At 52.8% G+C, this 18,007-nt stretch overlaps 1 long non-coding RNA gene across 1 annotated transcript in view; it reads right to left on the bottom strand.

Annotated features, from left to right (window-relative positions):
* Positions 1 to 1,785: 1,785 nt before the first annotated feature.
* LOC119373395 (uncharacterized) overlaps positions 1,786 to 18,007 on the bottom strand; it is a 49,346-nt gene continuing 33,124 nt past the window's right edge. Inside the window, exon 4 of the long non-coding RNA XR_005179849.2 lies at positions 1,786 to 1,872. This is a non-coding gene — a long non-coding RNA (uncharacterized LOC119373395). The remainder of the gene's footprint in view (positions 1,873 to 18,007) is intronic.

Here is an 18,007-nt window from a genome sequence, read left to right on the forward strand (position 1 = left end):
GGTGATTGTTTTGATGTGCGACTACTTTACGATGCGGCTGAGAGCGCTATCACGTGGTACTTTTCATATTTCGTGGGATCGTTTATCATTGAGAAAAATGAGTACGCAATTAGTACGTCGCTGCGAATAGCGCAGTTCGATGCCCCACGTGGTTGACTACACTGCCTCATTGACACTTCACTGATTTGAACAGTACTTCTCGAATGAGATATTTAATTACAAACGCATAATTAATTAATTAGCAAAAAAATTACTATCGGCTAGCCTACTGTACTAGGAACAATATGTACTAGGCTTTCTTCAACTAATGCGAGTGGGTTTTTTTTAAAATCGTGCTGCGATATACTTGGTACCCCCTGTATATAACCCCAAACATAGAAACACACGCACAAGAATACATAAAGTGTGGTGGGACACCCCCCCCCCTCCCTCAAGAAAATTGCTGGCTACGACAGTGGTTCGCTTCGGGATATATTATTTGCGTACAAAGCTTTCCTTACAATAAAAAAGAAAAAACTTGCACAATATGGCGTCTTCTTGCATGTGTCGTTTCACCTGAATATGTGAGCGTCGCAATGGTTGCTGTTGCATGCTCTTGGCATCCACATAAGCAACGAAATGTGGCGCATCTAATTACCTTTCGCACACCTGTCTAGCTGCGCAGTTTGCCTGTATTGTAGCGTACAACAGTTTGAATGAAACTCTCATAACGCTATAACACACCGACGTACGAACGACACGTGAGTCGCAAATGACAAGTAACACGTGGTTAGATCTTTACTGGTGACACAGCCTTTCCTACAGCTTGCTGACATTTTCTACAGCAAAGCAGTATCAAGGCACTAGAAATATATAAACATCCAATGACCAAGCCAGACGTATAAGTCACGACTGTGTCAGTGAGAATTAAAGATAGCTTAAATGCTGCGAATTAATAAAGCATGCTATAAACGTGGAGAGCGCTTGAGCTTCGCCTTGAAAATTAGAATGCGACAGCGTAATCGGGCCCCGTGCTCATCGCCTCCTAAATTGCTAGCACAGCTTCCCTTCTCGGTGCATGCCTCAACCGTGGGCGCGCGAAACATTGGCCGTTTCAAACGATCCTAGATTGCCTAATGTAAGTACAGCTGTTAGTTGCGCACTGCGCCACAATTCCTTCCTTTTGCGGATCCGCGAAGGGCCTATTACGCGTCCGTAAGGCAACACGTGAACCTACGCGGCTGCTCACTTTGTTGATGCTTTTGCTGCTGATGACAAATTAGTATGCCTGAGCGCTTTGTAATGCGTGGCCCTTAAAACACCCACTCGTTGCGCAATTCACATGTTTTGACGCCTGTCGCGATTGCACACTTCGGCCACGTAACATTACATGCATTGAGGAGACTCCTTTACATAGACGACATTCATATAGTGTTTTTTTCCGAAGCAGTTTCAAGCAATAGCGTCACTCTGTGGTAGAACACCTGCTCGCCACGCAGACGGGCAGTGTTCGATTTTGTTATGTATTTAATTTGCATCTTTCTCGATTTTTCGGGAACTGACAAGATGGTGAATTCCGGTGTCGGCGCGCCGACACCGGAATTTCTGAGAAACGAGCTCTTTAACGCTATCGCGTTGTAATTCTTTTGTATTTACGTTCCTGCCAGATATTCTGCCATCATTTATCCCATTCTGCGTTAGCGTAGCGATATAAGCCACGAATCAAAACTAAATCCCAGAGGTTTAGTTAGTGCGAATAACAAAGGCTGAGTTTATCTATAGAAAAAACCGTGTTTACATATTCTTCTTTGTGGAGAATCATGAACACGCCACAAGTGTTATTGTTGCTTTGGTACAGCAGTGCTTCTTCTGTCTTCCAGTGGGGACTTAGTCCTATGAAAGCAGAAAGAAAAAAGAAATGTTATCCGTATTTCCTATTTGGCTGCACTTACTTCGCACGTTGTCCGTTATTACTAAGCGCGAATTTCTTCTCCGTTACCACGTCCGCCCTTTCAAGTAAAAACGAACATGTCTTGTTAAAGGTGAAACGTCTCTGAAAACCAATGGTCTCATTCTTTTTCAAAGCAATCAAAACCGAGCTATTGCTCGACAAACTTTGTTTAACCGCGTCGGACCAAGGGAAATTTTTATTGATGTTAGGGTGATTTCATAAGTGTATGACCTGACATCTAAAGCTCAGAGCAACCGGCCGTCTGAAGCACATAGCGCCATCTATTGCGAAGCCTGCCTGTGAGTTTTCGACTCTGTGTGTGACTTTACATGACCTGCATGATGCAATAAACCTGAAGAAGTGAGAGTTTTTTTTAATGGGATCCACCTGCTTTACCCCAACGCTCCACTTCTGCAGCGCAAACGTGATGCACTGTGACCACTACATCTTCATAAGGCTACAGAGAGATAATTGAGGCAAAGAATTGCTTCTGAAGATGAAGTCAAGAATGCAGTCCGCGGACAATTTGAAGCAAAAGTTCAGATTATATTTTGAAGGGCACAAAACCTTTGTTAAAAGCGATGTGAAAAATATGTTAATGTGAACGGTCATTGTATTAGAAAGTGACACAGTTGTTTCATTTCAATCGCCATTTAAATTGCTCAGGCCGGAACTTATATTACGACCTGTATGCATCGGTGGCATAGGAAAAGCTTGGTACTGACACGTACAGGTGTTTTTATATGCAGCAGTAAAAAAAAATGTGCATCTTCAACTGACCTAATGTCGCGAAGGCTGATTTAATAGCGGGGCCAGTGGCATCAACATGCCTTTTCCTCCGCTTTTGCGAAGGCTCGGCGCGCCTTCCTCACCTCTCAACAGGACCACCTCGCTCGAGCGCGGGCTACTATGGTCGACTTCCTTTCACCAGCACAGTCAACCCCTCTCCTGTTTTGTCATTATCTCCACACCACCTGATGCGCTCCCACCATAGCTTCGCCTTTTCTCTCCCCCATACTCTACCCAGCTTCACCCTCTCCACGTCGCTACCCTTTCTCTACTAGGCTCAAGTCGCTACATTATGCTTCCGTCTCAGCCACTTAGCTTTACCCATGCTTTCCCTCTCGCCAGCTTCGCTCTCGCAGCTGCGCTAGAAAGTGCGGACGACTGGTCCTCAGGGATTTAATTCGGCTTTAAAGAGCTCCGCTGATTAAGAGCGTGGCTAAAAAAAACCGTGTCATGGAAAGAGCATTATGATACGCAGGTTTTAGATAAGGAGGGCATATTATTAGCTATCGTGAGGACATAGCAAGCTGTCAAAAGACTTTCTACTTTAAAAAAAAAATCACAGTTTCACCGCACGGGTAAAGCCATGAGTGCGGGAGTAACGAATTGGAATGTTACACGAAGAAAGGCTAGCTGCAAACTTGTTTGAATCCGATTCGCGTAACTATACAAAACGCTGCTTTAAGCGATACGGACACTTCAGGGAGCGAAGCAGTTTTCGGGCTTTCTGTCGCCTCAACGCGAAGTAAGCGGTGGGAGTGCAGCACATTTTTGAGTCGTTTACTGATGTCTGTCGAGATAGAGCTCGCGACCGTACCCTTATGAGCAAAGTTCACAGTTGCTGCTCGAGAAACGCCCTCCCCCTCCCCCTTTCCCCCACCAGCGCCCGTCATGACCTTTCGCCCTACGAAAGACGAGCGGATGGCTTCTTCTTTGCTCCTTTAGCGAACGCGGCAGCTGCAGCCACGAAACTGACCTATGTGTTTTCCTCTGTCTCTAACGAAACTCTCACGATGGGAACAAAGCAGGTACAAAACTACGAGCCACCTCTTGAATCCCGCTCTAAGATACGTGCGTGAGCACAGGTGACCACGCTATCTAAATCAATGTACGAACGCCCTTCGGCTCCTACATCCGTGCGGCGCGACCAAGCACGGTGGAGTGGTGCCGCTAAGAGCGCACCTTTGCGCCATTTCGCGGGGGATGCCGAACAAGCCTCTGCCACGCTGAAGCACCTCCGAGATGTGCGTACGAGTAGCGTAGGCAGAATGTTTTTCGGTGGTGTTCAACGATACCTTATGCTGCTCATGCGTCCATGGTCGTGCGTCATTCGAACGTGTGATGCGCTACGTGCAGTAATGCGTCGACGAATGAGGCATGGACGCTGGTGCGGAATGTCGAACGCAACCCTGCTGCATATGTGCATGCTGTCGGAAGATAGGGCGGCGATGGAACCACCCCCCTCCTTGGCTGGCACGTACCATAAACGGTAAACGGTGTATATAAATAGGCGGCTCGCTGTTTGTATGCTGAAGGGTAGATGAGAGGCTGAGAGGCTTAACGCGTTGCCCCGCGGAGCGAGTGACCGCAGGTTGAAATTCCCGGTCGCGCACTTCGGAAAAACAATCTTATGAACATTTTTTTCGTGGGTTTCGTATGTATTGACGCAACCTATGGGGAGGTTCACGCGCTGCAATCTGATGACCTGCGTGACACCATCAGAGCTATCGTGCGGGAGGAGCTGCGTAAATTGTTGCCCTCCTCTCAGCCTCAAGTGGACCCGATCGCCGACGTCGTACGCCAGGATATCCAGCGATTTCTGAGAGCACCTGAACCAGCGCAGCCTGAGCCACAAGCAATGAGCTACGCTGCTGCAGCCCGACGCAACGCCCCCGCTCCTCGTCCACGTCAAGACGCCGCGCCGCCGCAGCAGTTCCGTCGCCAGACGCCGCCACCATCACGGGCACCCTAGAGTGACTCTAGGGCACCCTACCGTCCTCCTGTCGGCCAGCGCTATGCCTCCCGCTACGCGCCAAGGAAGACCGACGTTTGGCGCGCCCCTAAAGGCCCAACCGCATGCACGCCATTTTCGAGCGACGGCGACGAGCGACATGATTTGCTGTCACGGAGGGCCATCCATCGCCGTCGCTTGTCGCGTCGCAGCTTTCTGGAAAACTAGAAAAAATCGCTTGTCGCCCGGAAGTGAGCGTGACGATTTCCGGCAACAGGCAGCATCACCGATCCTCGCTTCGGTTGTAATTTGCTCTTGATGCTTCCAATCGGCGCGTACTTCAAGGAATGCAAGTTATAGCCTACCTTCTTTACAACCCCATCTCACGCGGAGAGTGAGGCAGCAGCCGAATTTTGTCGTTAATTTTTCGGTGGTAGCTTGCTGCATTGTTGGCAGCTTGCTGCAATGTCAACATCGACCTCGTGTGAGGTGGCCCTTCTCCTTGCGAGGCAGCGATGCGAGTCGCTGCTGCTTTTCTTAAATGTTGCACGACTGCAAGAAGAAACGTTGTAGAAATGCGCCTCGTGGACTAACCGTGACATAACGCAGTTTGCAATGTGCGACGTAGGAGCGTAGGCAGCGTACGCTTCCGGGCGCCCCATGGAGATCACAGCAGATAACCCTGTCGCGGTTAAACATAAGATTGCAAAAAAGAGTCACGAAACGCTTTTATGCTTTCCTTATCTCACACAAGACAATTATAAATTTGGCATATTGTCATACATCTACTTGGTAATTCTTTTTCGCAATTTACCTGTGTGCGCGGAATAGTTTTCAATCGAGCAACCGTGACACATTATCGCGAACATGTGGGTGCTCCCGTCGCGACGCGACAGCGCGACGGAGCCCATTTGTCGCTGTCGCTTGTCGCCGTCGCTCGAAAATCGCGTGCATGCGGTTGGGCCTTAACAACCGCCCGCTCTGCTACCACTGCGGGGAGGCCGGCCCCACGTACCGCCGCCGCCAGTACCGACAGATGGGGCTACGCGGATTCGCCGTCAACGCGCCGCGCCCGTAGCCAGGCGAACGGCCTCGCGACATCGACGACTACCTCACCGGAACACAGTGGCAAGAGCGACGACCTTTCCGCTCGCCGTCGCCCGGCCGCTACATGTCACCGCCCCGTCGGCAGCACGCTGGCCCGGTATCCGAGAAACTAAGGGCAGCAACCGATGGAGGTGCGGTTGCTGTACGACGAAAATGCCGAAGATCCTCCGCGGCTGCCGACAACGACAACGCGACGAGATCTGCAGAACATGACACGAAGTAGACGAAGCCCTGACGACGAAACCTCGGTCCCTGAAGACGACCTATCGACGCGACGTAGAAGCAGCTGGATAAGCCGACCTAGCCGTGACCCGACGCGGAAATTTAACCGCAATGCAAGATGACGGATTAGCGACCTCGACGTACTATTCGGCGGCCACAACGTCACCGCTCTCGTCGACAATGGAGTCGACTATTCCGTCGTCAGTGGACCATTCGCCACAAGGCTGAAGAAAGGTAGGACCGCTTGGCAAGGCCCCGAAATCCGGACCACTGGGGGCCATCTAATAACTCCGGCTGGAGTCTGCACCGCAATAGTCATCATCAATAACCGGACTTATTCTGCGAGCTTTGTAATCTTACAGCATTGCTCCAGGGATATGATACTTGGGATGGACTTCCTAAGCCACCATGGCGCCGTCATCGATCTGAGGTCTGAGTCAATAATACTAACCTCAGAAAAAAGCGCTGCCGCCACACACGACGCCAGGAAACCCCGTATTGAATGTGATAGAAGAGCACGTCACCATTCCGCCTCTCTCCAGCATCATCATTTCGGTCCGCACCGAGGAACCCGCAGACCTTGAAGGTGTCATCGAGGGCGATCAGCACCTACTTCTGAACCGTCCCATTTACGTCGCAAGAGGCATAGCCGACCTGCGTGATGGCAAAGCAAAGGTAGTCCTGACAAACTTCAGCCACGAATATAGGCACCTCAACATTGGTACGACGGTCGCCTACATCCACAAATTCGTGAACGCCAGCAATGCTTTCGCCCTCTTCAATGCTACCGAACCTGCTTCGACGGATCGACGAACCCAACCCGATTTCGACGCCAACCCGAGCCCCCGAAGCACAAGCAAGGCCAGCTAAAAGCCCTGCTCCTACAATTCAAGGACTGCGTCTCGTCGTTGTCAAGAATTCGACAGACCCCAGTCGCGAAACATCGCATCATAACAGTAGAAAGTGCCCGACCAATCCGTCAGAGCCCGTACCGAGTTTCGACGCGAGAACGCGAGGCCGTCTAAGAAACAGGTCGACAAATTGCTACGCGACGGCATCATCCCAGGCGTCCAAGAGTCCGTGGGCGTCACCTGTGGTGTTAGTGAGGAAGAAGGATGGAACCTTGCGTTTTTGCGTCGACCTATCGTCGCCTGAACAAGGTCACGAAGAAGGACATGTACACTCTCCCGCGAATAGACGACGCCCTAGATCGACGCCACAACGCCAAGTACTTTTCATCGATGGACCTCAAGACCGGCTACTGGCAAATCGAAGTCGACGAGAGAGACCGAGAAAAGACTGCCTTCATAACACCAGACGGCCTGTTCGAGTTCAAGGTCATGCCCTTTGGTCTTTGCTGGGCACCCGCCACTTTCCAACGTGTCATGGATGCAGTACTGCCTGGCTTGAATTCAAAAACTTTGCCCGCATCGCCGAGCCACCTGCTAACCTTACCAGGACCGACGTCGAGTTCACGTGGGAAACGCCGCATGAGGAAGCATTTCAATAACTAAAACGACGCCTGCAGACGCCTCCATTACTCGCCCATTAGAGAAGTGCACGCCGACGCAAGCAATGTAGGACTCGGCGCCGTTCTTGTGCAGAGGACTGACGGATTGGAAAGGGTAATCAGCTATGGTAGCCGGTCGCTATTAAAGGCGGAAGCCAACTATTCTATGACAGAAAAGGAGTGCCTTGCTATAATCTGGGCTACATCAAAGCTTCGCCCCTACCTTTACGGCAAGCCCTTCAAAGTTGTGAGCGACCACCACGCCCTCTGTTCGCCAGCTAACTTGAAGTACCCTTCAGGTGGTCTCGCACGATGGAGCTTGAGACTTGAAGAATTTGACATTACCGTCGTTTACAAGTCCGGAAGAAAAGATTCTGACGCCGACTGCCTGTCTCGTGCCCCCATGGACCAGCCGCCGCAGGACGACCAGGATGATGACTACTTCTTGGGAACCATAAGTGCCGACGACTTCCCTGAACAAAAGCGATGCGACCCGGAACTCAGAGGCCTTATGGAATACCGCGAGGGCAAAAACGCCGTCGTTCCGAAAGTGTTCAAGCGAGCACTGGCGTCGTTTTTCTTACGCAACGGCGTTCTCCAAAAGAAGAACTTCTCACCACATCGAGCCAAGTACCTTCTCGTGGTGCCTTCAGAATTGCGACCAGAAGTCTTCCAGGCCCCGCACGAAGACCCGACAGCAGGACACCTTGGTTTTTCCCGAACGCTGGCAAGAATACAGAAAATTTACTACTGGCCGCGCCTTGCCACCGACGTCACTCGCTACTTAAAGGGGCCCTGCAACACTTTTCGAGCATGCTCAAAGAGCGCTGCCAATCGGTAGTCGAGGCTCCCGAGAACACGCGAGCCAATATTATAGCGATGCACACGGCCTGGAATTTACAATAAATTCTCAAAGTCAGCTGAAAATCGCTCCCTCTTCTCTCGACAAATGATGTATTAGTCCGCAAAATATGACGCGATTGTCGGCAGTTCCACCATTGGCTGATGTTATAATCACGATAACACCCTCATTATTACTTTTGTTGTTAATTTTGAGTTCAATAAGTAGATAATATGTATGTTTATATTATGTTATCGCGTTAAAAACACCGAACAAACATTAATATTAGCACTATAAAGACGTTATTAGCGGGCACTCGGCGACGATAAACGACTGCGACAGTCAAGGCGGGGTGCCGACTCTGAGCGCGAGGAGCGTGCTGTCCCAGAAGAGCGGAAGAGGACGACCCACTAGTAAGCGCTCGAGAGGGCGACCCATTAGAGGCTTCCAACGCTTCGCTACAATTACCCCGGGTACGAAAAGGGAGCCGCCTGGCGACCTAACTGCTTGTCACTATGAGCGGGTCATGGTAGGGTTTCAGGCGCTCCACGTTGACAATGTCGCGCCCTCGACGGCGCATGTCCGAAGATGGTTCAAGGGGTTCGATCACGTAGTTGACCGGGGACGTGCGTTCGACGACACGGTAGGGGCCGTCGTATTTCGGCAGTAGTTTTGAAGAGAGGCCAGGTGCAGTGGTAGGGACCGAGAGCCATACGAGTGCTCCAGGGAGGAACGTGGGCGCAGAAGTGGTGGTGTCACCGCGAATGCTCTTCTGCCGCTCTTGGTCATTCGTAGTAAATGTCTTGGCAAGCTCCCGACACTCCTCAGCGAGTCTTGCTGTGGCAGAAATAGGCGCACACTCAGACGGGTCCGGCTTGTAGGGAAGGATTGTGTCGATCGTGTGCGACGGGTGCCTGCCGTACAATAAGAAAAAGGGCGAGAAACCAGTAGTGCTCTGCGGGGCGGTATTATAGGCGTAGGTGACAAAAGGCAGAATGGCATCCCAATTTGTGTGATCGGCGGCGACGTACATCGAGAGCATGTCGCCGAGCGTGCGGTTAAAGCGTTCGGTGAGGCCATTCGTCTGCGGGTGGTAAGCAGTAGTTTTCCGGTGAACAACGTTGCACTCTTTGAGAATGGCTTCGACGACTTCGGACAAGAAGACACGACCTCGATCGCTGAGCAGCTCCTGGGGTGGACCGTGGCGCAGCATGAATCGGTGCAGCAGGAAGGAGGCAACATCGCGCGCTGTAGCCGCTGGGAGGGCGGCAGTTTCGGCGTATCGCGTAAGGTGGTCAACAGCGACGATGGCCCAGCGGTTACCAGCCGACGTTAGAGGAAGTGGTCCATACAAATCGATGCCAACGCGCCCAAACGGCCGGTCAGGGCAAGGTAGAGGTTGCAGACCTGCCGGCGACAGGTGCGTTGAAGTTTTGCGGCGCTGACAATCGATGCAGGAGCGGACGAACTTCTGCACGTAGCGGTACATCCCTCGCCAAAAGTACCGTTGGCGAATGCGGTGGTAGGTTTTCGATACCCCAGAGTGTGCACACTGCGGGTCAGAGTGGAACGACTCGCATATGTCAGAACGCAGACTGCGGGGTATTACGAGTAGCCACTGGCGGCCGTCGCCGTAATTGCGTCGGTGGAGGAGGTCGTCGCGAACGGCGAAATGGTGCGCTTGACGACGCAATGCGCGAGTGGATGGTGTCGCCGATGGATCACTCAGCAAGGCTATCAGTGAGGCAATCCAGTGATCCTTGCGCTGTTCAGTGGCGATGGTTTGAATGTCGATAGACGAAACGGCATTGGGAGACACTGAGCTGGAAGTATTGTCGTCAGGCAAGGGGGAGCGCGAGAGTGCGTCGGCGTCAGCATGCTGGCGTCCGTTGCGGTACAGCACGCGGATATCGTAGTCCTGTAGGCGAAGTGCCCAGCGGGCGAGGCGGCCTGAGGGATCCTTCAATGACGACAACCAGCATAGTGCATGATGGTCGGTGATGACATCAAATGGGCGACCATACAAATAAGGTCGGAATTTCGTAAGGGCCCAGATGATCGCCAGGCATTCCTTTTCAGTGACGGTGTAATTGGTCTCGGCTTTAGTAAGCGTACGACTTGCATATGCCACGACATATTCAGGGAACCCTGGTTTGCGCTGCGCAAGGACAGCGCCAAGGCCAACACCGCTAGCGTCTGTGTGTACCTCTGTAGGGGCCGCAGGGTCGTAGTGGCGTAGTATGGGAGGCGACGTCAACAAACGACGGAGCTTTGCGAAAGCGTCGTCGCACTCCGACGACCACGAATGGAGGGGCCCGTTACTTCCGAGAAGCTTCGTCAGTGGCGATATGATAGTCGCGAAATTTCGAATGAAGCGCCGAAAGTAGGAACACAGTCCTACGAAACTGCGCAGTTCTTTGACGGACGTAGGTTTGGGGAACTCAGTCACGGCCCGAATCTTGGCGGGATCAGGAAGAATTCCGTCCTTGGACACGACGTAGCCGAGGATTGTCAGCTGCCGTGCTGCAAACCGGCACTTCTTTAGATTCAGTTGCAGACCGGCGTCGCTCAAACGCGTCAAAACATGCCGTAGGCGTTGAAGATGCGTGGAGAAGTCCGGAGCAAACACGACGACGTCGTCGAGGTAGCACAAGCACGTGTGCCATTTCAGGTTGCGCAGAACGGTATCCATCATGCGCTCAAAGGTGGCGGGCGCATTACACAGCCCAAACGGCATGACGTTAAATTCGTACAGGCCGTCGGGCGTGACAAAGGCGGTCTTCGGTCGAGCGTCATCAGCCATAGGTACTTGCCAGTACCCTGAGCGCAAATCGAGAGATGAAAAGAATTCGGCGCCTTGCAAGCTGTCAATCGCGTCGTCTATTCGCGGCAGTGGATACACGTCCTTACGAGTGATCTTGTTGAGTCGTCTGTAGTCCACACAGAACCGCACAGAACCGTCCTTCTTCGCAACAAGAACGACAGGAGACGCCCAGGGGCTGTTAGAGGGTCGAATGACATCACGTCGAAGCATGTCGTCGACTTGCTCGGTGATTACACGGCGTTCGGCAGGAGATACGCGATATGGACGCTGCCGCAGTGGCAGGTGGTCGCCAGTGTCGATGCCATGCGTAACGGCCGACGTGCGGCCGAGAGAAGTTTGAGCGACATCGAAAGAAGGGCGAAATTCTTCCAACAGGTCCAAAAGCTGGGAACGCTGGACCTGCGTAAGGTTGTCAGCTATGGAGGAACCAAATACGTCAGCGTGTGATGAACCAGACGTCGAAACAGCACTGAGCGTGCTCGAACTTCGGCCGTGCGAATCATCGGGCTCGTCCATAACTTGTGCGTCTTCGAGGGGTTCTACGCTGCCCAGACATTCCCCTCGCACCAACGTAACACTGTACGGGGAGGGGTTGATTACATAAATAGAGGTGCTGCCCTGGGTGACTTGAACGGTCGCGAAAGGCACCAGCAAGCCTTTCCTCGTGCAAACACGGTCATATGGCGAGAGGAGTGCAACGGTGTCGGATAGGCTGGCGCAGTAGACTGACACCGCCGTGGACGAGTTTGCAGGCACTTTTATGTCGTCTTTGACGAGTATCTTGCTCGCAGCCGATGGACTGTCTGCCGGCGTCAAATTAGAGAATGGTGAGAGCTCTATTTCGGCGGGTGCGCAATGAATTACGGCGTCGTGGCGGGAGAGAAAATCCCATCCGAGGATGACGTCGTGAGAGCATGCAGGAATTATGATCAATTCGACGGCGTACATAGCGTCCTTAATCATGACGCGGGCTGTGCATACCGCTGTAGGGTGAATGCTTTGGGCGCTGGCTGTACGGAGGGAGAGCCCGGAAAGTGGCGTCGTCACTTTTCGCAGTATTCGGCTGAGCTTTGCGTCCATAACGGATACGGCGGCTCCAGTGTCGATAAGGGCAGATGCACGAACACCGTCCACAAACACGTCTATTACGTTCGATGGGCTTCGCTGAGGGCTTTCGCAGTTCGACAGCATCGCAGCCCTTGCCTCGTGGACTGCGACGACTAGTTTTCCTGGTCTCGTGGGACCAGACGTGGCCGCATCGGTGACAGCGAGCGGCGTCGTGGTGACGGGGAACGGCGGGTAGATGGAGCGGGGCGAGACGTCGGCGACAGTGGCGTAGGTGGGTCGTAATATGGGCGGTTCGCCGGGCTGGTGGCAGGCGACGCGACTCTAGGCGGCTGCACGCGATTGCAATACCGCGCCACGTGGCCGGCGTAACCGCATGCGAAGCATATGGGGCGGTTGTCAGGTGTGCGCCATCGGTTCGCTGGGGCAGGGCCCGCCCATAGTGCAGTACGGGATTGACGGGGCGGCAACCGACAGGACTGGACGGTGGGCTGCAGTCGTGGCCTGTGCGTGACGTCGGCGCAGGTTACCGGCACATCCGCTTCGAAAGAATGAGGTCGAGCGGAGGCTTCGGCGTAAATGTGTGGGGCAGCCGTAGGGATTGCTGGGGGCGTTCTTGCGACCACTTGGGCGTAACTCAAGGGTGCAGGAGCCGTATGGTGCTGGTGGTACTCGGGCATGACCTCTGCGATTTCTTGCTCAATTGCTCGACGGAGCGGAGGCAGAAGGGTGGTCGACGGCTGTTGGACGTACTGCGGGCGAGCAAAGTCCAGCAGAGAGAATTGGCGCGCGATTTCCTCGCGCACGAATGTCTTCATCTCTGCGAGCAACGCGGAGTGGTCGGATATGGTCGACAAGCCAGCGAGCTCGGCGTCGCGTGATGGAGAGCGACGGGTCATCGATCGCTGCCGGCGCAGCTCCTCATAGCTTTGGCAGAGCGTTATGACCTCAGCCACTGTGCTGGGGTTCTTGGCGAGCAGCATGGTGAAGGCGTCGTCGTCGATGCCTTTCATGATGTGCCGGATCTTGTCTGATTCGGACATGGTGGCGTCGGCTTTCTTACAGAAATCGAGGACGTCTTCAATGTAACTGGTGAATGATTCACCGGCCTGCTGAGCGCGTTCACGTAAGCGCTGTTCGGCCTGCAGCTTACGAACGGCAGGGCGGCCAAACACATTGATAATGGCGGTCTTGAAGTCGGACCACGTTGTAAAATCTGATGCGTGGTTGTTGTACCACAAGCCCGCCACACCCGCGACGTAGAAAACGAGGTTAGTCAGCTTTCCTGCCTCGTCCCATTTATTGGGGACACTCACGCGCTCGTAAATCGCGAGCCAGTCCTCCACGTCGGTGCCATCTGCGCCAGTGAAGACCGGAGGGTCGCGGATACGAGGCACACCTGGGCAGGAGGTCGGTGTAGGCGGGGCCGTTTGCTCGGAGGCGTCTTGAGGCATCGTAGGCGGCAGGGTACGGGATCGAAGAGCCAGGGGCATCGAATGAGGGCCGAAGTTGTTGTGAAAGCCCAGCACCCTCCACCAAATTATAAAGACGTTTATTAGCGGGCACTCGGCGACGATAAACGACTGCGACAGTCAAGGCGGGGTGCCGACTCTGAGCGCGAGGAGCGTGCTGTCCCAGAAGAGCGGAAGAGGACGACCCACTAGTAAGCGCTCGAGAGGGCGACCCATTAGAGGCTTCCAACGCTTCGCTACAGCACTTCCGGTCTCACCGACAGCTCGTCTGCTCGTAGTTGCGTGGTTCCGTTTTCTTCGCCATGCGCAGTGCCGAAAACGAGAATATTTCTGTGCTTTTGACCATCGCCGGTTGCCGTTGAGAGTGGCAGCCGTTCGAGTGTTGCCTCGTCAGCTGAGAACTGCATCGTCGGCACGTTCTCACGACCGACCGAGGCACGGGCGCAGCGTGTCTCCGATAACAATGCTGGCGTCCGGTAATGGCGGCGCTTCGGGGTCGTCTGCCAGTGCCGTCTTACGAGGCGGTGTATCGGAGTATGGGCCGAAACCGATCTCAGCTGTCATTCGTTCCAAACGAGCGCGCACGTTTGCTTCCATGGTTGGCAGAGCGATGAAAACACTACGGCGTTCGAGGTGCACACCCAACATTACCAAACCGACGCGCAGTTTTCAAGCACGCGCGATACACAGCGCGATCGACTCCGCTCGACGAGAACGACGCAAGCCGACCGGAAGTGGCGGCACAGACCACGTGGTTGCGCCGAGACGCCAAAGAGAAAAAAATGAAAAAAATGCCGCCGGCGCTGACGTCGCCTCCTCGCACCTCCGCCCTCCCTCCCTCCCCTCACGCCGCGTGCAGCTTTCCGCGCGCTCGCTGCGTTGAGTTGAGAGAGAAAGCTGCGGAACGTGATCTCTATAATTTGGTAACACCACTTAGACTTGACGGATTCGAAAAATTTTTGCGGCATATGGCTCGTGAAGAGTCATACGTCAATAATGGGACTATTCCAATATAACAAAGAAAGGTTTTGCAGGGCCCCTTTAAGGACATGCCGAAACTGTCAGCGACGCAAGACACCGCCAACAAGACCAGAGGGCTTTCTTCAGCCGATCAAGCCACCTCGGCGACCGTTTCAGCAGGTCGGGATGGACCTCCTGGGGCTGTTCCCAACTTCGACTAGTGGTAATAAGTGGATCGTCGTAGCTACCGACTACCTGACCCGCTACAACGAAACAAGGGCCCTACCTAGAGGCAGTGCCGCCGAGGCAGCGAAGTTCTTTGTTGAAGACATCGTTCTGCGTCATGGCGCCCCAGAGGTCCTCATCACCGACAGAGGTACGGCGTTTACTGCGGAGTTAAATAGGTGATCTTGAGGTACAGCCAGACAAGCCACCGCCGGACCACTGCCTACCACTCTCAGACCAATGGCCTCACCGAGCGGCTAAATAAGACCATCGCCGACATGCTGGCCATGTACGTTGACGTCGAGCACAAGACGTCGGATGCTATCCTTCCGTACGTGACCTTCGCATACAACACCGCTGTGCAAGAAACGACGCAGGCGACACCTTACACGTTGGTCTTAGGAAGGAGCCCAGCAAAGACGCTCGACGCAATGCTGCCAACGGTCACCGACGAAGACAATCTCAACGTTGCTGCCTATTTGCAACGCGCCGAAGAAGCTCGACAGCTTGCCCGCCTGCGCATCAAGAACCAGCAGAGCACTATAATCTTCGACGACGCCACATTGAATACCAACCCGGTGACCGTGTGTGAGTTTGGACGCCGATATGCCGTCGGGGACTTAGCGAGAAGTTTCTTCGGCGATACTTCGGACCATACAAGGTGCTTCGATGTCTCGGCGCTCTAGACTACGAGGTTATCCCGGACGGCATTACGAGCTCTCAAAGGCGCCGTGCACGATCTGAAGTCGTCGATGTCGTGCACCTTAAGCCGTTTTATGAGTGTTAGCGAGCCTTAGGACTGTACTTTTGCTTTATTATTGTAATTTTGCTTGTACTTATTGCTTGTTATTTATTTGTGTATGCACTTGTTTTTCTATGTTCTGTCACAAGCATCGGGACGATGTTTTTTCAGAGGGGGCAATGCCAAGCCCGCTTCATATTTTATTTTGATGTATTCGGGTTTGCCCAGCAAGGACGGTTAGCAAAGCTCGGCGCTGGCCGTGCCGAAGTGTTCGAGAAGCGTCGCGATCGTAGTAGATCATTTTGTTAAGTTTGCGCGCAGGACGCGAGTAGTCTAGATTATTCCGGAGCTTTCGCGATCACCAGTTTGATAAGACTAGAAAGTTCGATGCGTGATGTATAAAAGACGGCGCAGACTGCGGGGTATCACTAGTAGCCACTGGCGGCCGTCGGCGTTGTAATTGCGTCGGTGCAGTAGGTTGTCACGAATGGCGAAATGGTGGGCTTGACGATGCAACGCGCTTGTGGAAGGTGTTGCCGACGGATCAGTGAGCAAGTCTACCAGCGAGGCGGTCCATTTATGTTTGCGCTGTTCGGTAGCGATTGTGTGAACATCGATGGAAGAAACAGCAATGTAAGATACTGAGCAGGGGGCATTGTCGTCAGACAAGTGGGAGCGCGAGAGGGCGTCGGCGTCAGCATGCTGGCGTCGGTCGCGGTACAGGACGCGCATGTCTTAGTCTTGCCGGCGAAGTGCCCTGCGGTCCAGACGGCCTGAGGGATCCTTCAATGACGACAACCAGCATAGTGCATGATGGTCGGTGACGACATGGAATGGGCGACCATACAATATATATATCTATATATATTGCGAAGAAGACGCGCCTGCATCCAGCATAATCGCCAACGCTCGGCTGGCTCGGCTCGTGTTTCGGATCGCTACTGTGCCTCTGGACGGTTCTTCTCGCTGCCTTGCCGTTGAGAACCATTACGTACCTGAACAACCAATAAACCTCTCCAAAAAAACGAAAAACAGCCCGACCTGTTCGTCACCTTCAGTCCCTGTGTTCTCGTGCTTTTTCGTTTTATTCTACATCCGAACAAACTAATGATAATAATTATTGGGTTGTAACGTCCCAAAGCCCAAACCAACTAGCCCACCAACAAGCATTAAGAATGTGTGTGATTGAGCCAAGGCGCGAGCTGGCCGGAAATGGAAGAGGTGCCCGCAGAATGCGCAGAGTCAGCTGGGGTAGTGCATGAGGGGCATTCCTGTGTACCCTCGCCACCACAAGACGGCGTCAAGGCAGTGGCGGGGCTAGGCATAGCGACGCATCGGAGCGGGCGCAAATGGCGCAGGTAGTTTTTGAAGATATGGTGACGACGGTAAAGCGTACAGATGCTATACAACAGAAGCGGGTCGTGGATTCGGAATACTTTGCGAGGGAAGCAGAGGACAAACTGCTGAAACGACCTGAGCCTCATGCTGCGGACAACGAAAGAAAGTGTCACTGCAGATGTAAAGACGGCGAACTGCGTGCTCGTGAAGCCAAAGTGTTCGTTGCATTCTTTTCGTCCCCCGTTTCAGAAGTTTATTGCACTAAAGAAGAAATCGGGGCAGTGAAAATGGAGACACTCGATCGGCATGCTTCAGAAACGCCTCAAACGAAAGCAAGGAGGTTTAAGAAAAACTTCTGGAGTGGAGGACCCCTATACGCGCCCACGCGAGCGGGCGATGTCTGGGAAATCGGTTGGCAGCCATCTCGTTCCAGGCAAGAGGGAGCGCAGCTTGAGCGCGGACAGCGTAATTGTGAGCTTCCGCGGGATCTTTCAGAATGAGAACAGGACAGTTAGTGTCACTTATTTGGCCCAATTTTTTTGTCCTGCAAGATTGAAGAAGGCAGTTTTTTAATCCATAATACATGAGCTGAAGCGTGCCTGATAACACGTAGAATTCGCTTTCAGCATTCCCGAAATGAAGCACATGGTGGAATTAATAAAATGTACATTAAAATTTTATTCAGCTCCGGCTTTTATACAATTTCGAAAGAAAAACGAAGCATATACAATGTGGTTTATACGTGAATCGATAATGCAAGAAATTCCAGATGAGCTTCAAAATGTATCATAATGCAGGCAGTCATGAAACTAACCGTATGAAAGATGCACCCTTAAAATGTAAACACAGGAAAAGGAAAGATACAAATGCAGACTAGTTGACCATTTTGCTGCAGCTCTTGTTTACGCATAATGCACAAAATCACGAAACTAACCATATGAAACACGCGCCCTTAAAAAGTAAACACAGCAAAAGAAGAGATACGAAAGCAGATCAATTGACTAGCTTGCTGCAGCCGTTGTTTACGCTCGTTT

Source organism: Rhipicephalus sanguineus, chromosome 11 (genome assembly GCF_013339695.2).
Source record: "Rhipicephalus sanguineus isolate Rsan-2018 chromosome 11, BIME_Rsan_1.4, whole genome shotgun sequence".
Lineage (NCBI taxonomy): Eukaryota > Metazoa > Arthropoda > Arachnida > Ixodida > Ixodidae > Rhipicephalus > Rhipicephalus sanguineus.